This window comes from Pseudorca crassidens, chromosome 16 (genome assembly GCF_039906515.1).
Source record: "Pseudorca crassidens isolate mPseCra1 chromosome 16, mPseCra1.hap1, whole genome shotgun sequence".
Taxonomy (NCBI): Eukaryota; Metazoa; Chordata; class Mammalia; order Artiodactyla; family Delphinidae; genus Pseudorca; species Pseudorca crassidens.
Genome location: NC_090311.1, coordinates 47434664 through 47460396, shown reverse-complemented (window position 1 = coordinate 47460396; position 25733 = coordinate 47434664).

Below are 25733 nucleotides of genomic sequence, written 5' to 3'. Positions count from 1 at the left end.
AGATGATCTTGGACACAGACTGTAAATGGCCTGGAATGCTCAGCTAAGCTTGGACTTTATTGACCAATAGGAGGAGAGGGGGCCCACTTGGGATGAGGCAGGGCAGAGCACAGGGTACTCCAGGGAATGGTCCGGAGCACCTGAGCAAGCAGCCACGGGTGTGGGTGGCAGAAGGTCGTGTGAATGTAGCAGGAAGCCCAGGGAAGCAACTGGACCTCTGGGCACCCCTGCATCTCCTTGCATGCAGCCAAGCAGGAAACGGTGCAGTCAGGGAGCTCCGACCAGGAAGACTGGGCCAGGGGTTCTTTGTGGACCACCTTGCCCCACAGACACTCATCCAACCATCAGTAGCCTCAGCTGATTCTCATATATTCCAGATCATCTCTGCAAAGAAGAAGGTGAGGCAGTCTCACTTTGTTTTATTCTGTCTGTTTTCTCTGCCTTAATCACCTAAATTCATTTGAAAATGGCCAAGCCTACAACAAGGATGAGGAAGGAATGCTTCTGTCTTCTGAGCTGGTCTCTGAGCACACGCTTGGGTCCGAGGCCCGTCCTGCTCCAGCCTGCCCACCGTGCCGCCTGTGCGGTCTCCCTCCAGCCGGGAAGGGCACGTCTAGCCTGGGCAGAACCAGCTGCGGCTCCACCACGGGGAACCCTCTGCTCTTCACGCTCCACTGAGAGTTTTCAATTGACTGTAACTTCCTTTTCAGAAATCATATTTGGCTTCAAAGTTACAGAAGATTGTTCTCCCTGGGGACTGCAGAGATGTTCAAAGTTTGCCTCCTAGAGATGACCGGAATTTGCTTGATGTGTTTTTAAAAAGGCATCATAATACCACCATTGTCCTTGATTCTCAAATGCAAAAATTAAAATCTTCAGACATAAAACGATCTTGAAAATCTCATGGAACTATACTCTCTTTAGAGTGGAGGCCAAAAATTAAAAATCCCCTCCCCAGGAGGGTACTGGTCAACTTAGAATTAGAGACTCAGAAGGCACAGATGGTGAGAGAAGATTATCCAGGTACTGAGACAACTCCAGCCCTCTCAACCCAAAACTTCAGGACCTCACAGACCTGAATATGCAAGAAGATGGGAAATAAATAAATGAATAAAATCTGCAGCGCGATGTCAAGTGGAGAGGAATGCAACAAAGAACGGATTGAAGAGTGACAAGGTTGAGGGGTTGCTATTGTAGGGGGGTCTGTAGAGAAGAAACCAGACATTCTTTCCCAGAATGAGCCGTGTTAAAAAGTGAGGGAAGCGGCTTCTGGGCAGGAGGATGGAATGTGCAGTGGTCCTGAGGTGGGAGGGAGCTGGGCAGTTTGGGGAACAATAGGCAGTCCAGTATGGCTGGAGGAAGCCAGTAACAGGGAGTGAGAGGAGATGAGGTCTTGGGAAGAGGCAAAATCCAGGTCTTTCAGGGCAGGAGTCAACAAGCTGTCTCTGTACCGGGCCAGTTAGATATTGAAGCTTTGTGGCCATACAATCTCTGTCATGTCTACTCAACTCTGCTGTTGTATCATGAAAGCAGCCACAGGCAATATGTAAATGAATAGGTGTGGCTGTGTGCCAATAAAACTTTATTGACAAAGACAGGCAGTGGCCAGAGGACTGTAGTTTGCTGACCCTTGTTTTGGAGCCTTGTAGGCCAGGTTGAGGACTTTGACTTTTATTATTAATGTGGTGGAAGCTATTTAGGACTTTAAACTTGAGAGGAAAGTGATCTGATTTATATTTTAGATCATTCTCTCCATCACACAGAGAAGGGTTTGGAGGGCAAGAGCAGAAGTAGGGGACTGGTTTGAGGCTGTTAAAGTTCTCTGTGCAAGAGAGCGTGGAGATCGGATCTACAGGGACTGCGGCAGTGATGCTGCTGCTCTCCTGTGTCTCTAGGGCTCCCCCTGGGTCTATGGTAGAATGGCACTCCCCACCCCTGTGAAATTAGGCACGGACATGTGGTTTGCTTCAACCAATAAAATGGGAGAAGTAGACACCTCTAAGAGCTTGCACACACCTTGCCCTTTCTTTGCCATACCTTGATAACGTTCCGAATTCTAGAAACTCTGTCAGTCTGACTCCCTGAGTGAGGCTAATATGGAGCAGAGCCCCATTGACCAGCAATGCATGTGGAGCAAGAGCAAGGGAACTGTTGTTATTTTAAGCCACCGAGAGTTAGGATCTGTTTGTCACTGAGGCATAACCTAGCTCATTCTCACTGATACAGCAGTAGGTTGGGAGACAAAGCCTAAGTGGCCAGGCTGAGGAGAAATTTTCAAGGTGATATTTATGAGACTATTAAAATTTCATTTAGTTACAGGACATTTACAAATAAAAGAACTAAAGGATGACTCCTAGGGGTTGTGGCCTGAGCAACTGGGTGAAGGAGGGCACCATCTAATGAGAAACAGAAGGCTTGGGGACGAGTGTGGGGTCTAGTGTAAGACTGGCCAGGTTTAAATAATGGTTCACCACCTACTAGCAATGTAACTTGAGCAACTTACCCAGTCTTCTCACGGTAAGTTTTCTCATCTGTACAAGGGACAAAAATAGTACCTACCTTAGAGGTTCATGAAAAGGATTTGTGGAGATAATTCCCGCAAACTACTTAGCCTAGACGCTGGCACAAAGCAGCTCCAAAATACACGTTAGCCATGTCATCATCATCGTCATCACCACCATTATTGTTATTATCATCAGTATCTTAAGAGCTTGTTTATTTTGATTCAATCCCTTGTGCTCAGACAGTTCCAGGTACCCTGAGAAGTCAGATTTCTGTACCTGCATCGCTGCCAAAAAGAGCCTGGCTGTGTCTGGCCTTCCTGGTCCTTCCTCCAGACAGACTAAGCCCAGACATTAGCCGGCCCCCTGTCTGGCTCCCGCTCACTGGCTAAGCTCAAAAGGCTGCTGCTTGCTGATTGTCTACAGGGGATCTGGCCTCGCTTCCGTCTGCTTTTTCCAGCTCCCAATGGCCTGAGCGGAACAGCATGGGGGACTCTTATTCCCATAGTGAATCCAGAGTGAGAACAATCCCGCTGACATGACTCTGGCACTGTCTTCCCTTTATTCTGGATTGCCCCTGTCCGGGGGCGGGTGGAATTACAACAGAAGTTCTAGAAAGTTCTACAATAGCATCAGTCAGTAGTGGCAGCTTCTTGGTCACTAAGAGGAGTGAAAACACGAGCATAGCCTTTGTATATTGGTCCTCACAGGCTGAATTAAATGGTTACTTTTCCAGGTCAGAGCGCCACATTGGAGCGGTTTTGTAGCAAAGGCTGTGGTGCACCCAGAGCCCCCCAGCCCTTCACGACCAAGTCCCTATTCCCCCTACCGACAGCCGGAAACTCAGGCGGTGGCCACCCCTGCTCCTAGGGCCGGCCCGTATTCAATGGCTGGTCAGTGCAGGGGTGCGAAGGCCCGGTCCCCTCAGCCACCTCAGGGCTCTTCACAGGGTCATGTTGGCTGTGCCATGTTTCCCGTGCATGGCTGAGGCACGTGTTAGAACTGCCTCGTGGCCCAACTTCTCTCTCTGCCCAAGCCTGCTTCCATAACTCTTCACATGTGTCATTCTGGACAGCACTCCCAAAATATTTCCTCTAGACAAATCTCAGACTCAGAGCCTGCTTCCCAGAGTTTTACCCATGGCAGGCCGTCCCAGACACATATGGGAAGAAGCTAGATCAGAGCGGCGTGCAAGGTTTTGTCACACAGGGAGGGGAGTCAGGTCTCTTATCATTTAAAAACAAACATATTTAGAAGAGAAGAGAAAAATCCTCTAGTGTTACTTTGGCCACTATATACAATTCTTTCTCTGTAGGTGCTGATGTCTCGAGAAAAGTCAGTGTCTGGGGCCACAGGGGAGGCCTCACCCAGCTCTACGGGGAAGTCAAAAGCCCCATGTCCCCTGTGCAGGCTCTTGGCTCTGCAAAGTCCCCTCCACCCCTCTGTCACCCTAGCAAGAAATATACTTCTCAGATGGTACTGTCCCAGCTGGAAGACTTGCTGGCTGTGGGTCTCTTTGCTCTCATGTTAGCTGGTGCAGGTGCATCTGTGCTCCCTCCGTTCCTCCAGATGTGCAGAAAAATCTGAGATTGGTTTATATAAGGTGTGTGTGAACCTCTTGAATTATGTGCAAAATTATAATAGTACTCCTTTTTAGAAAGAGTGTGTTAATTGCTTTTATCAGATTTTTGAAGGCCTGTGACCCATAGATGTTTAGAGGAGAGTTCTCTGCCGGCTGCTGACGTGATGGCCAGGAACCCCACCCGTGCCCCCGAGAGTTTACCCCCATCTCCTGACAAATCCTTGGACACAGGTCAGGAGGTTCTTCATGATTCACTTCTTACACAAGAGGGGCATGACTCCTTTCTTGGACATCACAGCCTTCCTTGTCTCTGTCCTTCCATTCATCAGGGTCCCTTCATCAGGGTCCCTTTTCCCCAGCTGCCCCTCAGACACATCTCTGAGCTATCACCCTAACAATTTCCTCTTCTTTCGGTACATTCTCAAAATGTTCACCTACAGAAGTGGATGCAACATACAGAAACTGTTAGGACTAAAAAGAGGCTTAGGGTACAAGTTGAGGGTGGGAGTGGGAGTAGGGTGAGAGCAATCAAAGTCTGATTCTAGCTCTACCAGGTTTTCATTGCAAACCTCATGACCTCAGCCAAGCTCTTCCACTTCCCTGAGTCTTGATTTCCTCTTCCAAAATGTGGCGATGAAGCCGTACTTGCCGCGTGCGGTTGTTATGGCAATTCAGTGTGACCGTGCAAGAGGCTTAGCACCTTCCTGGCCTGGGGTGAGCTCTGGAAAGTGCAGGTGGGGAGGGTACAGCACTGCGGTTGCAACAGTACACAGGTGTCAACTGTAAAATCAAATGGAGCCATTTTACTCTCTATAATGAAATTTACTTAGAGCAAACCTTTTCAATTGGATTTGAAATCAATAAATGTAATAGCACTGAGTCCTCATCCGTCCTCTCTGACTTCCGGTGGAGGGCAGGAGCATCGAGGGATCACTTTCCAGGCCCGCTGCCCGTCTCTGGTGGGGTGAGACATGCCTTGATCCCATCTCCTTCCTCATCCTAAGATGCTTCCTTGGTATCTGCGGGGTTGGCTATTGGCCACGCAGCTCCCCGAAACGAGCCATCTCAGGAGCATCTAGTAGTGACCTTCCTCGCCACTGACAGAGCTGGAGTGTGTCCCCATGCCCCATCAGGCAGCCTCTGAACTGGTCCCTCAGCCCTGTCTCCCAGCTAATCTCACAGGACACCCAGACTGGCCTTTAGGTGGGCAACCAATGCAGTCCACGGGACCCTGCCCTCGGAGGGGCCCTGCACTTGGGGTTTAATGCTCTGCCGTTGCTGATTGGCCTCCAGGAATCTCCATAATTGTATCTCTGAATGTGTTTTATAAGTGAAGTCCTCTGGGCAGCAGAGCATGTACTGGGCTTGACACCTCAGCGCCCATAAGGTCCCATCTCCAAGGGTGGGTTTTTGGTCAGCCAGTCCCCTGCTCCCAGCATCTTTCCCACTTCCACCAGGTGACAGCTGCTGCTGCACTCTGCCCCCAGTGGAGACTGGGCACAGGTGTGGGGAGGGTTGGGGTCAGGTGCATGTGCCCATGGCATCTTGGGGTGAGGCGTGGCACTGGCTGCCCACACCCCAGGCTGGCAGCACCACGGCGTGTCAGTGGGCGACTAGGAAGGGAAAGCCTCTCTCTTACCCCAGTCCAGGTACCGGTGTGGACTGTTGCTCTGGGTCTCCCATGCTCTCTGGGTTGAGGCGGCCAGCCCATGGAGAAGAAAAATGTTGGGCTTCATGTCCCCAACCCTGGATGGGACATAGTGTGTCCACCCAGCAGGTGGGGGAACTGACCTGTGAGGTCTGCACTCGGGACGTGAGTCTCCCCACACCTAACGGAGCAGGACAATAAGTAACAAACTAAAAACACCAAGACGGGATGAGAGAGAGAGAAAGCGAGTGCAAAAGAAAGAAAAAAATCTTTATTTTTGTACCTTTAGTGACCCTTCTTCGGCTTTTTGAACAAGAGGTTTCTGTGAATTTTCATTTTGCCCCCAAATAATGGAGCTGGTCCTCTGGTCAACTTTGAATCTCTCTACTTCTCCCAGGTGCCATGGAAAATGGGGGTGAGGGACGATGGGAGTGACTTGAGCCTTATATTTCCTGGTTGCCAAGCACCAGCATCTCTGGCAAAATCCGCTGTTGGGTACATGCAATGTTTCGTTATTGTTCTGCCCCGCATTAGTCACTACTTAACATGTGGCCACAAAAGCTATTATTGTTGTATTGCTATTATTATACGTGTGTGTAAATAAATGAGCACACAGAAAGGAATATGTTAAGTAGATAAATTTGTTGAAGACCACAGTTCGGTCATTGGTAAGTTGTCCTGCACACTCTTTCCAAATATCTCATTATTGTAAAACAAGTCTGTGGTTTTTAAATCAAAATGCATCAAAGACCTAATGTAAGCTAAAACTACTAAAGTCTTAGAAGAAAACATAGGCATAAATCTTCACAACCTGGCATTTGGCAAAGGAGTCTTAGATACGACACCAAAAGCATGAGCAACAAAAGAAAAACAACAGATAAATTCGAATTCATCAAAATTAAAAACTTTTGTGCTTCAAAGGACACCATTATTAAACTGAAATATCAACACACAGAGTGGCAGAAACTTTCTGCAAATATTTTATAAGGGACTTGTACCTAGAATATATAAAGAACTATTGCAACTGCATAATAAAAAGACAAATAACCCAGTTAAAAAATGGGCAAAGGCTCTGACTAGTCATTTCTCCAAAAAGATATACAAATGGCCAATAAGCATATGAAAAGATACTCAACATTAGCCATCAGAGAAATGTACATCAAAACCATAATAAGATACCACTTCATACCTACTAGGATGGCTGCAATCAAAAAGTCAGATAATAACAAATATTGGCAAAATTAGAACCCTCATACATTGCTGATAGAAATGCAAACTGTGCAGCTGTTATGAAAAACAGTCTGGCCGTTCCTCAAAATGTTAAAAATAGAGTTACCATACAACCTAACAATTTCACTCCTAAGTATATACTCAAGAGAAATGAAAACATATGTCTGCGCAAAAATTTGCATATGAACGTATAAAAGCATTATTCACGATAGGCAAAAGGTGTGAAACCCAAATGTCCATCAAAAGATGATTGGATAAACAAAATTTAGTATATTCATACAATGGACTATTATCCAGCCATAAAAGGAATGCAGTACTGATACGTGCTACAACATGGATGAACCTTAAAAACATGATGCTAAGTGAAAGAATCCAGTCACAAAAGTCTGCATGTTGTATGTTTTCATTTATATGAAATGTGCAGAACAGGCAAATCTATAGAGACAGAAAGTAGCTTAGTGGTTTGCTGTAGCTTGGGGAGTGGGGGAATTGGAGCTAGGAGATGCAGGGTTTCTTTTTGGGGTGATGAAAATGTTCTAAAATTGACTGTTGAAATTCCACAACTTGTGAATATATCAAAATCATCAAATTGTACACTTGAAATGCGTGAATTGTGTGGAATGTATATTATAGCTCAATAAAGATGTCCATGGTTTTCCTTGACAAGGTCATTACTTTTATCCCTCCAGCAGTCCTGCTACAGATATTATGTACTTGAGAGCCAACTGGATAAAATGCTCTGACTTCCCCATGTCTCTCCACCCCACCCAGTCTTCTCTAATACAATTGCTCTTGTATTTATTCTCTTTCCTTCCTGGAGACCAAACCAAGCCCACCCACCCCCTACATTGGCAACGGCAGAATGTAATGGGGTGTGAGTCTTTTTAGAGGCCAGGGCTTGCCAGTTGCCCACGGACATGTCTGACTCCAAGGTGTGAGGGGAGCCTGTCTGAGGCCCACTTTCCACTCCTCCAACCCATGTGTTCTGGACTTCAAAGATGTCCATGCCCGAGGTCACATACTCAGGCCCTTTAGCTAACAAAGCTGGGATGAATTTGCATCCCACTCCCTTAGCAAGTTGTAATTCAAACCTCATGATTTAGGAAGAACCCAGAGGAGCAGTGCCAAGGCCCCGTGATAAAGGTGCTCTGTCATTACCAGGGAAGAATTCAAGGTCATTCTCAATACTCGGGAGCCACGCCCTCCCATCCTGCAGTTGTGTCAGCAGCTTGCAGGTGTGCAGAAGAAACAAGTATTTGCTGACTTCCCGGAAACCTGGGTTTGAATCCTTCCCTCTGGATTGTGAGTGCAAGATGGGGTATCCTCTCTCAGGAGTCCTCAGCCTTCTCTTGTTCCTCCACAACTTTCTATCACAGATCAGGAGGCACCAACCAGAAGCACCCGCTGTTCTCATGGAGCCTGTGGGAGTGTGGACACATCCATCAGTGCAGAGGGCACAGGAGCATCATCTCAGCAATAGCTGAAGGCAGAAAGGGAGATACCCTAGTTGTGCAGGGTTGGATCGTATGCCCTCAAATTCGTGTCCCTCCTGGAATTTCTGAACGTGACCTTATTTGGAAATATGCCCATTGCAGGTATAGTTACTTAAGTTAGGATGAGGTCATACTGGTGTAGCGTGAGCCCTTAATCCAATATGACTGTGTCTTTATAAGAAGAGGAAGATATGCAAATAGACACATGGGAAGAATGTCAGGTGACAATGGAAGCAAAGACTGGAGGGATGCACTACAAGCCAAGCACCAGCAAAGGTCGCCAGTAACCTCAGAAACTAAGAGAAAGGCAGGGCAGGATCCTCCTCTAAAGCCTTGAGAAGGAACACGGTCCTGCCAACGCCTTGACGGCAGACTTCCGGCCTCCAGAACTGGGAGAGAACAAGTTTCTGTTGTTTTAAGCCCCCATTTATGATTGTTTCAGCATCCTGAGAAAACGAATGCATCAGTCTTTATTCTTGAAGCAGCAAGATGAGCATAGACAGCCAACTTTGATGAAACATCCAAGCATCAAGCTCTGGGTTGCACGCTGAGAAAAGTAGTGAACAAAATACATAGTGTTGGGGGCTTCCCTGGTGGCGCAGTTGTTGGGAGTCCGCCTGCCGATGCAGGGGACGCGAGTTCGTGCCCCGGTCCGGGAGGATCCCACGTGCCGCGGAGCGGCTGGGCCCGTGAGTCATGGCCGCTGAGCCTGTGCGGCCGGAGCCTGTGCTCTGCAATGGGAGAGGCCACAGCAGTGGGGCCCGCATACCGCAAAAAACAACAACAACAACAACAAAATACATAGTGTTTCTCTCCTTCTGATGCCTACAACTCCATGGGGAAGACAGACACTAAACAAATAACCACAAATAGATACTTAAAAGTTTTCCTAAGAACTAAGATTAACCTCCCAGGAGAGTGTAGCTGGGTTACGGGAAGCAGGTAAGCTCCTGAGGCAGCGCCGTCGTGCTGAGATCTGGGGGAGCGCGGGCACGAGGGCAGAGGGGAGACAGACCAAGCAGTGCGTGTGTTTGTGTCCTGTTGGGGTTTTGAACATTGTACAGGTCATAGACGTTGGAAAACACAAAGGGAAGAGTTCACCAGGTTAAATATCATGGAAAATCACTGTAGGCAGAGGGAATTGTGTGTGTGTGTGTGTGTGTGTGTGTGTGTGTGTGTGTGTGTCTGTGTGTGTTCTAAATAAAGACGCAGCAGGATGCAGGGAGGAACTGGGAATTTAAGAGTTGGGCTAGAGGCCAATGGCAAATAAGAGACTAAACAATGGAGGCTACAGAAGTAAGTGGGGGAGGGTGGTCCGATAGAGCTAATAGGACAGGATCTTCCCATGTCCATTTCCCCTTCATCCTATAGTAATGGGCTCAGCACAGGCTCTGCCCAGTCAGCACAGAAGCTGGCCCTTCCCAGCTAATATGGCCACACGCAAGCAAATGCGCTACATGAAGGCACTACAGCCTACAGCCACCTGGGATAAAGGTTTGTGTTCCTTGTCACCCTACTAGAGCCTGTTTCATGGTTGCTCTGACATACTGTATTGTATCAAGTCTGAAATGTTTCCATCGTATCAAATGGAGCCATTTCCTTTAACTTACCTCTCTGCTCTATCACTTGATAAATATTGTTTTCTCCAATTCATAAAAGCTGAAAGCAGGGACGCCTTTACCCTTGTTCAGTGCCCAGAGTGTACAACCACACAGGACCTCCTTATCCCATGCCCTGTAACGGCAGCCTGCTTTAACGCATAGCAGACCTTTACATCTATTGGTCCCCTTAGAAGTTGGCACAGGCCTGTTGTGACTATCACTCTATAGATCCAGATAGATGGCAGCTGAAACTTACTTTCCATCTTAGCAGTCATCACATGTCCCCCAAATCTCATGGAAATGGGTAAAGTGAGTCCTTCCATCGTCTAGGAAAACTTACACATGCAGATTTTATTATGACCTGTTGAGAGGCTGCTCATTAGAGGCAGATGGGAATTTGCCTTAGGTTATCTTATGGTTAAACAATCACCAGTGACCAATCCATATCTACTGAGACCACGGGCAACAGAAATGGATTTATAAAAAGCAACAATCCTTCCCAAACCCCATGTACAAATGTCACACATTAATCTTCCCTCTAATCTCTCCCAGGCTTCCTAGCTGTGGATGGTAGCTCTCAGAAGAAACAATGTTTCTGCCCTTTTCTTTTACATGGAAAATCAAAACCAAAGCAACACTGATTACCCAGTCCTTTGAAAGAAAGAAACACTGGTTCACAGTTTGAGTTTGCAGCTTTCCATGCAAAGGTATAACACCTCTTCCCTTAAACTTCCCTTTCATTTCTACATCTAGGAAATGGACACTACAACACATGTCCCAGGCATGGAATGTTACTCTTCACCGTGCCTGGAGGTGGCTGTAACTGGGCCTGGCATGTTTCTTGCAATGGATGTTCTGACTCAGATGACAGGGCTCAGAGTCTTCCTGCAGGGCTGAAACATTTGCCCCAAATTATCCCTTCCCTCAGCATTTCCAAAACAGGCTTCAGTGTGTGCATAGACCACAATGAAGGGAGGGCAGCCGCCTGGGAGCTCAGAGCACTTACTACGCTTGTGTGAGTGCTGCTTGTTTAAAGCTCCCAAGGCAGGAGACCCTGTAGTTCCTCTCACTGGGATGAGCAACATTCTTTTCTTCCCCAGCCTTGGTTCACACTTTGGAGTTGATGCCAAGATCTGGGTCCAGGGAACCCCCGCCCAGGTAACCCAAACGGACTGGACAGGACCAGCCATCCCTCAAAGGGAAAAACAGGCATTCCCAAATCCCAAGGCAGGAAAAGTATCACCTGAATGTGTAAATAAGCCAGAGTTGGTAGCAAATTCTGGGACAGGGGAGCCAATAATGGGGTATAAACCTTACTAGCTATCAAAATATAATGTAATGCCATAAGAATCAGAACATAATGGCTTCAGTTGATGAAAAAACAAATGAATCAGTGAAACAGAATAGAGAGGCCAGGGGAAAAAAAGGAGTATTTCAATTCAATGAATAAAGAATAATTAAATAAATAACACTAGCGGAATTAGGTATCAACACCTGTGTAACAGATCAAAGATAGTTATAAAATCCTTGATACTCTTCCCATTGAGAGGTGCAGTCTAAGCTTCCTCCCATGAATCTGGGCTGGAGGTTAACTGCTTTAACCAATAGAGGGTGGTGGGAGTGACACTATGTCAGCTCCAGTCCTAGCCTTTAAGGGACGGCTGAAGCTGCTCCTTCTCTCTTGGAGCCCTGAGCTTCCATGTGAGAAGTTTGATAGCCTAAGACAGACACGCTGTGAGGAAATCCATGCTCACCACATGGACACGCCAGGGGAAAAGAGAGATGGAGGAAGATGCTGGGTCAGCCCTCAACTGTGTCTGCCCCCAGCTGTGTGAGGCACCCTAGCTGAGTTCCCAGACATCATGGACCAAGAAGGAGTCATTGCTGCTATGCCCTGACCCAATTCCTAATCCCATAATCACAAGATGTAATAATAATAAATTATTGGTTTTGGTCACTAAGTTTTGGGATAGCTTGCCATGCAGTAATAGCTAACTAGAAGAACTTGGCGTGGGAGGAATAAAGTTAGACCCCTATTCTACAATGTACTCCAAAGTAAGTTCCACAGGAATTTAAATAACCTTAAAAAATAGAATATTAGAATAAAACTAAGACTGACAATTTACATTGCTAGCAAGGAGGTAGGGAAACGACTAGTTTCATATATTGCTTGTGAGAGTATGAATTCCTATAATTTTTTGGAAAGTAATATGCAATATCTACTAAAGTTTTCAATTCTGAAAATCTAGCCTATGGAAGTCAAGTCACCAGTATGTAAGACTCTCTGTAAAAGGATGTCTATCTCAGCATCACTGGCAGTGGTAAAACACTGAGACAGCCTGAATGGTGAAATCAGTTGCATGATATCCACACTATAGCATGTTATGGAGCTATGAAAAACAAAAAGGCTAGATCTGTGTTTATGAACCCCAAGGGGTCTCAAACAATATTTAAACAAATAGTTTCACAGTCTTGAAAATGGTTTGGCAATTTTTTATAAAACTAAACATGCGGGCTTCCCTGGTGGCGCAGTGGGGTTCATGCCCCGGTCTGGGAAGATTCCCACATGCCGCGGAGCAGCTGGGCCCGTGAGCCATGGCCGCTGAGCCTGCGCATCCGGAGCCTGTGCTCCGCCACGGGAGAGGCCACAACAGTGAGAGAGGTCCGTGTGTCGCAAAAAAAAAAAAACTAAACATGCAATTACCATACGACCCAGAAATTTTCATTCCTGGGCATTTTTCCAGAGAAGTGAAACTTGTGTTCACACAGAAGCTTGTACTCAAAGTTCATCGTAGCTTTATTCATAGTAGCCCAAAACTAAAATCAGACTAGATATCTTTTTACAGGTGAATGTTAAACAAACTGTTGTCCATCCATACTGTGCACCTACTCAGCAATAAAGAGGAAGGAGCTACTGAGAGACCCGGTACCCAGATAAAGATCCAGAGAATTATGCTGAGTGAATAAAGCCAATCCCAAAAGATATGACACTGCGGGTTCCACTAATATAACATTTTGAAATGACAAAATTATAGGAATAGGGAACAGATTAGTGTTGCCACAGGTCAGGGATGGGAGGAAGGGGGGTGAGGGGTTGTGTGTTGGGAGCGCGTAGGAGGGAAGTGGGTGTGGTTATAAAAGGGAGACAAGAAAGATCCTGATGGTGATGGACTGTTCTGCATCTTGATTGAGGTGGTGGATACATGAACCTACCCCCATGATAAAATCGTATACACACACACACACACACACACACACACACACACAAAGAAGTACAAATAAAACTAAGGATAAGATCCCTGGATCATCTTCAAAGGAGGCATGAATATACAATGGAGAAATGACAGCCTCTTCAATAGGTGGTGCTGGGAAAACTGGACAGCTACATGTAAAAGAATGAAATTAGAACACACCCTAACACCTTACACAAAAATAAACTCAAAATGGATTAAAGACCTAAATGTAAGGGCAGACACTATAAAACTCTTAGAGGAAAACATAGGCAGAACACTCTATGACATAAATCACAGCAAGATCCTTTTTGACCCACCTCCTAGAGTAAGGGAAATAAAACCAAAAATAAACAAATGGGACCTAATGAAACTTAAAAACTTTTGCACAGCAAAGGAAACCATAAACAAGAGGAAAAGATAACCCTCAGAATGGGAGAAAATATTTGCAAATGAAGCAACTGACAAAGGATTAATCTCCAAAATATACAAGCAGCTCATGCAGCTCAATATCAGAAAAACAAACAACCCAATCCAAACATGGGCAGAAGATCTAAACAGACATTTCTCCAAAGAAGATATACAGATTGCCAACAAACACATGAAAGGATGCTCAACATCACTAATCATTAGAGAAATGCAAATCAAAACTACAATGAGATATCATCTCACACCGGTCAGAATGGCCATCATCAAAAAATCTACAAACAATAAATGCTGGAGAGGGTGTGGAGAAAAGGGAACCCTCCTGCACTGTTGGTGGGAATGTACATTGATACAGTTACTATGGAAAACAGTGTGGAGGTTCCTTAAAAAACTAAAAATAGAACTACCATATGACACAACAATCCCACTACTGGACATATACCATGAGAAAACCATAGTTCAAAAAGAGACATGTACCACAATGTTCATTGCAGCCCTATTTACAATAGCCAGGACATGGGAGCAACCTAAGTGTCCATTGACAGATGATTGGATAAAGAAGATGTGGCACATGTATACAAGGGAATATTACTCACCCATAAAAAGGAATGAAATTGAGTTATTTGTAGTGAGGCGGATGGACCTAGAACCTGTCATACAGAGTGAAGTAAGTCAAAAAGAGAAAAACAAATACCATATGCTAACACATATATATGGAATTTTAAAAAGCAGTACTGATGAACCTAGGGAAAGGACAGGAATAAAGACGCAGATGTAGAGAACAGACTTGAGGACACAGGGAGCGGGAAGGGTAAGCTGGGACGAAGTGAGAGAGTGGCATGGACATATATACACTACCAAATGTAAGATAGCTAGCTAGTGGGAAGCAGCCGCATAGCACAGGGAGATCACCTCTGTGCTTTGTGACCACCTAGAGGGGTGAGATAGGGAGGGTGGGAGGGAGGTTCAAGAGGAAGGGGATAGGGGATATATGTGTACGTATAGCTGATTCACTTTGTTGTACAGCAGAAACTAACACAACATTGTAAAGCATTTATACTCCAATAAAGTTGTGGAAAAAATAAAAATAAAAAGAGATGGTAGAACAAAACAAACAAAGAAAAAAGATCCCTGTGTCATCTTAATTTCACCCTCCTGGTTGTGACATTGGACTACAGTTTTGCAAGATGTTATCATTGGAGGAAATTGGGTAAAAGATACACGGTATTGTTTACAAGTACACGTGAATCTATAGTTACCTCAATAGAAATTTTAATTAAAACCATTTTTAAAGTGGAACAACAAAATCTATAATAAAGTGTAAAAAAATTAGTTTCAGAGGTGTTTAAATACCATCTTCCCATTTTGATAAAACAAAGCAAAACTAAATCCCGTAAATCTGAACACACATTTGAATGACCATAAAGAAGGGTGTGATAGACTTCAAACTGCTAAGGCTGGTGACCTGAGAAAGCTGGCCTGGAAGTAAAAAGAGAAGAGATTGTTAACTCCCTGTGACATATCTCTGTGTTGACTCTTTTGCTCCATTAGGGTGCATTTTTTTTTGTCATGAAAAGTAAATATTTTAAAAAAGCTAAATGAAAGAAACAACAAAAGTTTTAGGGGGAAAAAAGAGGTTTTTTTTTTTACAACTTTAGGATGGGGGTTCCTTCCCCAGGAAGGAAGATTCAACACCCAGAAGCCATAAAGGAAACAACTGACTGATTAATCTTACAAAAATTAAAAACTTCCATAGCTCAAAACACATCATAAAGTTAAAAAAACAAGGAGTGTTTGGAATTTTCTAACAAGCAAAGGATTCACAGCCAAAAATAGTGCTTACAAATCACAAAAAGAAAACAGTCCAATGGAAAAGTGGGTAAAGGGTTGGAAGAGACCCTTAAGATGAAGGCAATGAATGTTGGATGCTCCAGTGGGGCCCTTTCAGTCTCGCTTTGTGCACAGACTCCAAAGATCGAGCACAATGTGGTAGATGCCAACGAGTCCCCAGGGTCTGAAAGCTGGATTCAAGGCCTCCTGAAAGGATTTTCTAATCATTCACCTCCCACCCATGTGAGAGGCAGAGAGAGACAGGGCAGCTAGTCCTGGACTGGCAGGGGCAGTCCATGACGGGATGGGAGGAGTTTCCAGGACAGAGCAAGCAAAGAAAGGCCCATGGGCTCCCCAGCGTGTTAATCTAGTGTCTCCTGAAAGTTCACTAAATGACAGTAAGAAGGGAAAATAAGGCAAAACCTTCTACAGACAAAGAAAATGGAGAGGAAGTAACAGGGATGAAATCTTGGAACCTGGAAAGCAGCTGCATGAGTAGTCATGCTGGAGCAGATCTGAGAAGCCTGAAACCTACCCAGGTGGTGGGGGAAGCCTGGAAGCAAAGCAGAGTCTGCCAGAAAGGAGTTGGGATTACAAGTGACAGGTATGTCTGCAAGTGGCGATGTGGGTGGAGCTGAAAACAGAGGGATAGTTAAAAATTAGTACGAGAATGTTTTGGCCCATGGTCCCTTACCCCAATTCGTACAGGTAAGAAACCACCTCCCCATCATCCTGGCAGAAGACAGGGCTCTACTCTCTAGTGAGAGAGAAGCATGGGGCTCTGGACTCAGGAACCACGGGGACAGATGCAGGTGAGGGCACCAGGCTGACCGCGGGGATGAAGAGAAAGTCAACGTGCTGAATGCTGAAACCCACACCCTACACCTCTTTCTCCCTGAGAACGAGAAGCCAAGCGGTATGTTGGATGATTCTTCTCTAGGGATACAGGCCAGCCCAATAGACTCTATACAGACACTGGCAGTTCGGATCCCCCCTCCAGTAAAATGGCCCAGATCAGTCTTCCTCCACCAAAGCCCCACCCAGACACACAGAGCTTCCAATGTGTGTGTTAGAGCCTTACTGGTTACACCAAGTCAGAGGCAAAACCATCAAAGAGTAAAAAAAGAACTTCGAAGAAGCAGAGATATCTCAGGGAGCAGGGGAGAAAAAAATTACTATCTATGTATATAAATTACAAGTGCTATCTCCAGGAAATAAGATAGTGCGTGTATCCATGAAATGAGCGAGTGGGTTGCTTACAAAATAATAACAAAGCTTTAAAAGAATCATTCAGGATTTTTAAAGTAGTTTTGGAAATTAACAATGCAGATAGCATACAAGAAGCTCAATAGAAAGGTTAAGACACATCTTCCAAAAGACAGAACACAAACAAAAGAGATGGAACATCGGAGAGAAAAACTACAAACTCTAGACAATCAGCTCAGGAGGTCCATAACTGAAAAAACAGAAGGGTTAGAAATGAGAACAGAGAAAATAGATGGGGGGGATGAGGAGGAGGGGTAGAAAAATAACAAAAGAACATTTACCACATTGCGAGTAACAGCCATGAGCCTCCAGTTTGAAAACCCCCATGTGAAATGAGACCCACACCCGGGCAGCCCAGGGATAAAAAGAAAATTCTGAAAGATCTCAGAGAGGAAACTGGCCTGATGAGAACAGCATCTGACTTCTCCACAGCAGCTCTGTGAGCTGGAAGGCAGTGGGCGACGGCTTCAAAGTCTGAGGGTCAAGCATCTCCGCCCAAGCTGCCAATCAAAAGTGAGGGTGGACTGGCTAAGTTTTGCCTGTACAAGCTCTCAAAACACCGTGCTAACACAGAACATTGGTCAGGAAGCTCTTGGAGGAGACGCTTCACCAGCACAAGGGAGGAAATCAGGAGAGGACATTGGATTCGGCCAACAGGGACCCAACTTGGGGAAGTCAAAGGGGTGCACAGGACCCCAAGGCCATAGGAGTCGGGGGGGTGGCAGCAGAGGCAGCAGCCAGTCCATGCTGGAGCGCACGCGAATCGACACAAAGAGCAGGGATAGCCTCCTTCAGCCCAAAGTCTACAAAAGACTGGTAATCAAACACTAAACAAAGGGAAAACTTGGCAACCCTTTATTCCAAGCAAAACAAAAAGCTGTGCAAGATAGGAAATGTGCTCTACATGGTTTAGCCGTGAATAATATGAACATAGTCATAACTACGTAAATACCGAATATTGATTTGGCCAAAAATTACACTATAACTACCATGACGAGGGTTGAGGAGAAGAGAGTGTGCCTACGCATGGCGGGAGGGTGGTTTCAGAGTGCTACGTCCTCCTCTTCCGTAGTAGGAATTCATCAAATAACATTTAAACTGGAAAATCAAGAAATGGCAGTCGAAGCATGTTATTTTAGAGTAAGGAGGAAAGCAGCAGAAGAATCAGCGAGAAGAATTCAAAGTGATGGCCTCTGGGGAGCGAGGATCAGGAAGGGGGAGGGGAAATGCTGGTTTTCATTATAAGCCTTGCAGAACCCTTTAACTTTTAAAACTATGTATATGTACGACTTTGATAAACATAAAATTTTTTTTAAATATCTACTAAAGAAACAACAAGGAAATGATTAAATGGGTGAAGTCAGCACATTTCAAACTTTTTATCCAACAGATCTCCAATGAGTGAATAAGTCATTTGGGGCATTTGGGGCACAGCCCAAAAAGGAGCTGCAATCCAGAATTCTTTAAAGTCTTGCTTCTTATCCTTAAAATTCATGCACAAGTTTCATTCTCCCTCGTGATACATCCCTGTTTGTTTTTATAATATGGGAAGGATTTTTTCTTTCCTCCTTTCTCCTCCTCCTGGGTCAGACACACACCAGGTTATGAATACAGAGGAGGACACTCTGTTAGTGTAATAAGGTCCAGGGGGTGCCCCGAGGAGTGTTCGTCAGGGAGGGTGAAATGTCTGAGCACCTTTCCGCTGCTCAGGGCAAGCGCTGTGAAGGCCCCTTGTCCTGTCAGCCCCACCCTAGGTTCAGGTGTGGTGCCTCTCATCAGGGAGCTGGGGGAAGCTAAGGACTGACACCCAGTAGGAGGCTGGGGTGAGACCCTCTTGGTGGGGAGCAGAAGAGGTACAGGCCATGGAGGAGGAGGGGGAGTGGAGCCCCAGGAAGAAGAGACATCTCTATCTCAGCACTGGGGAGGCCGTGGGGTACCCACAGGGCTGGACTCAAGCTCCGTTGCAGTGCATGAACCTGGGAAGGCAAACTTTGGGGGACAGGGTGGAGAATCCCAAGCCCAATCCCTACCTCTTCTTGCGAATCCTGCAATCAGTACAACACAACCGCTCAAAGCAGACAGCTCCTTGCAGGGCTCTCCGTACATAGCGGGGATTTCAAAAAAAACACCATGTTTTCAATTCCTTACCTTTGCCCGTAATTGATGTGCAAAGTTTACCCTGAGGCTCAGTGTCCCCCAAAGTTCTCCCAAAGAACCCAGCCCCCCAGTGCTGTCAGGAAGATCTGTCTGGAGATCACAGACAGGGAAGCAGTGAGATCCAGTGTGGGACACAGTCACAGGGTTGGCAGGATAATTGATGCGATGTGCATTTGTCAGTTCTCTCTCTGTCCCCTCTCCTGTCTAGGCCTGAAGTCGGCCTTTGCACTCTCTCCTTCTTAGGAGGGTTGCAACAGGACAGGAAGCAGAAGCTGCCCAGAGACCATCCCTATTCCTGGACAGTGATTTTCAAAAACCTGACAGTGTGATGGTAGGAGGAAAGGTGTTCGCTGCCAAAGCCCAGAGTCGGGGCAGCTGGAAGTCCAGGGGTCCCTAGAGGAGAGGAGACATCAACCCTACAGGGGAGTGACAGGACCTCTGAGGGGAGTGGCTCCTATATGGGAGACCCCACGCAGGAACAGGATGTTCTGCTCAGGCCCGGGTTGCTGTGACCTTGTGGTTCAGGGCACATGGGGCCACTGGGCTTGAGGAGACCCTACGGGCTGCAGCCTCAGCATCTCCGCCCTAACAAGTGGGCTGGAGGGCTTGTCCAAGTGTCCTGCTCTTTGTAGGGACCCTGGGACTTCGTGAGCTTGGGATGCAGGGGAAGGCTTCGATATTTCCCAGCCTGAACTTCTTCCAGTCGGGCAGAAGCACCACAAACAAATAAAACAAGACGTGCACCTGCCACACAAGTTCTTCTCATTATTATGAATGACTGATGCTTAGCCTGGCATCAAAGGCAGGTGAGAACGCCTCACCTGTGCTTGGACCAGGACAGGGAATTCCAACTGGAAGCCCACCCTGCCTTCCCCCCCCCACCCCGCCCACACACACACAGGCCTTTTGGGTTTGTCTCTCTCTGTTCCAGATAGCCAATCCCAGAGCCAGCTGTCATAACCGGCCCTGAGAGTGGGGATGGGTGTCTCTGGGAAGGACTGGTAAGGGCAAGAGGACCGAAAGGAGAGGTGGGGAGGGGAGAGGAGACTCTGGAGACACACAGGATGGGTGTGCCGGGTGCTAGATGTCTGGAAGTCTGAGCTGTGCTGAGCCGTGAACAGACCAAAGTGGGCAAGCTCCCCACTGGGGCCAGTGTTTACCTCTCTGGTCCCCTGAGCACAGACAGCTGGGGATGCCTGGATCAACATATGCCATCCACACTGTGGCCACGTCGATGGGACCCAAAGACCACATGGAAGGGAGCTGGTCCCCAGATTCTGATACCTGTGACCCAGACATCAGAGATCATGTCTGACAGACATAACCGACAGGACAGAAAGAAGCACCTCCCTGTGACCCTGAAAACAGTAAAGTAGAGAGTAAGAGCCTGAGTATTTACCATCACCTATTGGTGGTGGTGTGATAGAGGGCCTTACAATGCCATGTGGGGAGACCTCACCAGAGTGACAGTCCCTGCCGCCCTCCCCCACCCCAGCTGGTGGTGGGTGACAGCACTGTCCGAAGCTCTACTTTGGGTGGGGCGGAGCCATCAAAAGGCAGCTCCCAGGGACTTCCCTGGTGGTACAGTGGTTAGGAATCCTCCTGCCAATGCAGGGGACATGGGTTCGAGCCCTGGTCTGGGAAGATCTCACATGCCATGGAGCAACTGGACCCCTGCACCACAACTACTGAGTCTGTGCTCTAGAGCCCGTGAGCCACAACTACTGAGCCCTCATGCCACAACTACTGAAGCCCACGTGCCTAGAGCCCGTGCTCCACAACAAGAGAAGCCGCCGCAATGAGAAGCCTGTGCATTGCAACGAAGCATAGCCCCCGCTCACCACAACTAGAAAAAGCCTGTGCGCAGCAGGGAAGACCCAACACAGCCAAAAATAAATAAATAAATAAATTTATTTTTTTTAAAAAAGAAGGCAGCCCCCAGAAGACTCAGACCGTCTTGGCCCTCCCCCTGCTCTGGGTGAGTTTGACTGTTCTGCTCTGCCGGCCCACACGATCTCTCAGGTGGGCTGCCCCATGATGTGACGGTGTGACCAGGAGGATGGTGGCAGGTGCAGGAAGCTGAGTACCCCATGTGGACCACTGAGCTAAGGCCTACTGTCCATCAGCAGGACCACAAGGATTCTGTCGCTCGTCCATTTCTCAGTTGATCTGGCTCCAGCGTCTCATTTCCCAGTTGGATGTGAGCAGAGGAGAGTAATGGGGTGTTATTTACGAGTCCCTTAAAACCTCGACAGCCGTGTGTCAGGTGCGGTGCCTGGTGCTTTGGAAATGCAGTGTGTCATTGGATTCCCATGACTCTCGGTGGTCAGGATTAATACCCTGTGAATCAGAGCCTCAGCCTCTGTGATTCTTAGTCCCGCTCTGCCTCCCCTGCACTGCAAAGCCTCCCGGTGGGTACAAGCATGCTCGCCTCTAAGGGTCTGGTGAGGAATCATAAGGACGTTGTTGGGTGCAAGGCCTTTGTCACCTGGAGAGCATGGACCAAATCTGGGCTCTAGCTCTTGTTGCTGATGATCTGATGATCTCCTGACAGAGGATGGAGGCGGCCATGGGGGCCCTGTTCCCTGCTCGTCTCAGCCCACACGTTCCCCTTAGATGATTTCATCCACCGCATGGCTCTAATTAACTGTCTATCTGCTCAGAGATATGTCTCCAGCCCAGACCGAGTGCGGGGCTCCAGCTGCATGCAGCCCAGGCACATCTCACTCAGCAAGTCCTCAGTGACACCTCATCCTTGTTCCCAGGTCTCTTCCCCTCCAGTGTCCTGTATCTCAGGATACAACACTTTTTCTCTCTGACACTGTCCCCTGGCTCCTGGCCTAAGGAGCTCTCCTGGCTCTGTCCATGTCTCTCCCACCACACTGGCCAACACGCTTTCCTGCCTGGGTCACTGCAATGCCTCTTAACTAGTCTCCCATTTTCACCTTTCTCTCACCTGATCCATTCTGTGCATTAGCCAGGGTAATATTTTTGAAACACAAACCCGATCATTTCCACCCCTTCACTAAAGCCCTTCAAATATTTCTGATCCATCTGGAGAGAGAGCAGAGCCCTGGCGAGGGCCCCCAGGCACTGCAGGGCTGGCCCTGCCCCCTCTACGGAGCCCTCAGACAGCCACCCTCTTGCAACTTAAGCTGCAGCCACAGGCTCCTTCTCTCTGCACCTTAGAGTCCCAGCTCCTTCCTGCTCGGGGCCTCCACACACGTCCTTCTCCCTGCTCTCTTGCTGCCACTCTCTTGACCTGAGTGACTCCAGCCACCCTTCAGGTCAGATGTCACTTCTTTGGGAAAGACACCCTCACCCTCTAGACTACCTTGAGTCCCCCCTGCTCATTATTTCTGTGAAATGTGGACGACTGAAAAAACATTTACTGCGATTATGATTTTTTAATTTATTTGCCCTTCTAGATGACTGTCTTCCTGCAGCATTATGTTGCTGTGACCCTAGGAATCTCTCCAGCCTTTTTCTTGACTATGTCCCTTGGGCCTCAGAGATCGATTAGTAAATATGGATTGAATGAATTACTTGGAAATGGCTATTAAATAAGTTAGAAAACCATTGACTCTATTGCTTTTAATAGCTTTTATTTTTTAGAGAAGTAAGTTCGCAGCAAAATTGAGCCTAGAGTAATACAGAGATTTCCCATATGTCTTTGCGCTCACACGCACAAACTCCCCGTTATCAACATCCCACCACCAGAGTGGTACCTTCATTATAATCAACGACCCTACACTTACACATCTTTATCACCCAAAGTCCATAGTTTACATTAGGGTTCACTCTTGGTGCTGTACATTCTATGGGTTTTGACAAACGTACACAGGCATACTGATTTTTATTGCACTTCTTATTGTGCTTCACAGATACTGTGTTTTCTTCAAATTTAAGGTTTGTGGCAACCTGCAATGAGCAAGTGTATTGGCGCCATTTTTCCAACAGCATTTGCTCACCGCATGTCTGTCCCATTTTGGTAATTCTCGAAATATCTCAAACTTTTTCATTATTATTATATTTGTTATGGTGATCTGCGGTCGGTGATCTTTGATGTCACTCCTATGACTCACTGAAGCCTCAGATGATGGTTAGCATTTTTTAGAAATAAAGCATGTTTTAAAATAAATTTATTTATAAATAAATTTATAAATAAATAATATAAGTTTATTTATAAATAAATTTATAAATAAATAATATAAATTTATTTATAAATAAATTTATAAATAAATAAATAAATTTATGCGTTGGGTCTTTCTTGCTGCTCGCGGCTTTCCCTAGTTGTGGTGAGCAGGGGCTTCTTTGTTGCGGTGTGTGGGCTTCTCATCGTGGTGGCTTCTCTTGTTGCGGAGCACGGGCTCTAGGTGCACGGGCTTCAGTAGTTGTGGCTCACGGGCTCTAGAGCGCAGGCTCAGTAGTTGTGATGCACAGGCTTTGTTGCTCTGCGACGTGTGGGATCTTCCCGGACCAGGGCTCGAACTCGTGTCGCCTGCATTGGTAGGCAGATTCTTAACGACAGCGCCACCAAGGAAGTCCCTAAAGCATTTTTTAATTAAGGTATGTACATTGTTTTTTAGATGTAATGCTATTGCACACTTAATAGACTACAGTATAGTGTAAACATAAATTTTATATGCACTGGGAGACCAAAAATTCATGTGACTTGCTTTTTGCAATATTTACCTTATTGCACTGGTCTGGAGCTGAGCACGCAGTACCTCTGAGCTCTGCCTGTAATGACGTGTATCCACCACTGCAATGTCATAGTATCTTCTCTGCCCTAAAAATCATCTGCGATTCTCCTGTTCATCCCTCCCTCCCGAGAAGCCCCTGGCAATTACTGATCTTTTTACTGTCCCCATAGCTTTCCCTTTTCCAGGTTATCATTTGGTTAGAATCATACAGTATGTATAATTTTTTTGCCCATTTTTAATTGAGTTGCTCATTTTCTTATTGTTAACTTTTTTTTTTTTTTTTTTTTTTGCAGTACGCGGGCCTCTCACTGTTGTGGCCTCTCCCGTTGCGGAGCACAGGCTCCAGACGCGCAGGCTCAGCAGCCATGGCTCACCGGCCCAGCCGCTCCGCGGCATGTGGGATCCTCCCGGACCGGGGCACGAACCCGTGTCCCCTGTATTGGCAGGCGGACTCCCAACGACTGCGCCACCAGGGAAGCCCCTTATTGTTAACTTTTAAGAGTTCTTTGTATATTCTACATAAGTCCTTTATCAGATATGTCTTTTGCAAGTATTTTCTCCCAGTCAGTGGCTTGCATTTTCTTACTGTTGAGTTTTAAGAGTTCTTTGTATAGTTTACATAAGTCCTTTGTTAGATATGTCTCCCAGTCAGAGGCTTGTCACTTCTTTTTCTTGAATTATATTGATTTTTAAAGACAAAAGTAAACCTGAAGCTATTTTAAGGAGTTTGTAAGATAGATAGATCCATAAGTTATATCCAGGTCTTCTTCCTAGTTCTTGAACACATGCACAAACACAGATTTGTAGACACTTCTCAACATGAGAGAGCAGGTTTGTCAAGAGTTACGGGAATGTCTCCTAAGCGGCCCTGATGAAGTTGAACAATGAACATGGCCAGGTCCGTCTCATCTGGCCTGCTAAGCCACAGTCACCATCTCAGGCTAAGGCTTTAGGTTAGAAAAGCCAAAAGTCCTTTGAATAGAGACTCCACAGGGCAGAAGGAGGTGGGGACGGCAGTCCAAGACTGATGCTGCAGGTGAATTTACCTTCAAGCTAATGAGTCTTATAGGACAGGCCCCCAATTTACAGGAACCCCTTCCAAAGCCCCAGGAGGGACCCTAACAATATAAAAAGTAAGATTGCCTTCTCTTTGCACTGAGGCTTCCCATTTGTCACATATACCCCCCAACCCCCATCAGGTGGCATTGGTGGGGCCCCAGGTGCTTTGGTATCCAGCTAAGGAGAGGTTCGATTGGGAATATATTGTTCAAATTTTAATTTAGAAAGATGTTTTAAAATGTTGCAATAAATCAAATGAAAAGTTATAGTTTTCCAATTTGAACATACACGTAATTTTTTGTACTTAAATTTTTAATTAAGAAACTGAGAAAAGAAGCATACTCACAGATATAGAAGACAAAATTGTGGTTACCAAGGGGGAGAGGGAAGGGGGGGAGGGGCAATGTAGTGGTAGGGAAGTAAAAGGTACAAACTATTAGGTATAAAATAAGCTACAAGGATATATTGTACAATAAAGGGAATATAGCAATATTTTATAACTATAAATGGAGTATAACTTTTAAAATTGTGAATCACTATATTGTATACCTGTAACTTATATAATATTGTACAGCAACTGGACTTCAATTTTTAAAAAAAGAAACTGAGAAAAAAATCAGATAAAAATTAGGGGAGTATAAGACGAGGTATAAAGATGTGCAATGGAATCAATAAAAATTATCGGGCTTCCCTGGTGGCGCAGTGGTTGAGAGTCCACCTGCCGATGCAGGGGACACAGGTTCGTGCCCCGGTTTGGGAAGATCCCACATGCCGCGGAGCGGCTGGGCCTATGAGCCATGGCCGCTGAGCCTGCGCGTCCGGAGCCTGTTCTCCGCAGCGGGAGAGGCCACAACAGTGAGAGGCCCGCGTACAGCAAAAAAAAAAATAAAATAAAAAAATAAATAAAAAAATAAAAAAAAATAAAAATTATCGTTAATCAAATTAAAATTTTAAATGTTCAGATTTTACCATGAAGAGGAAGAGATAAATCTCTAAAAAAATAA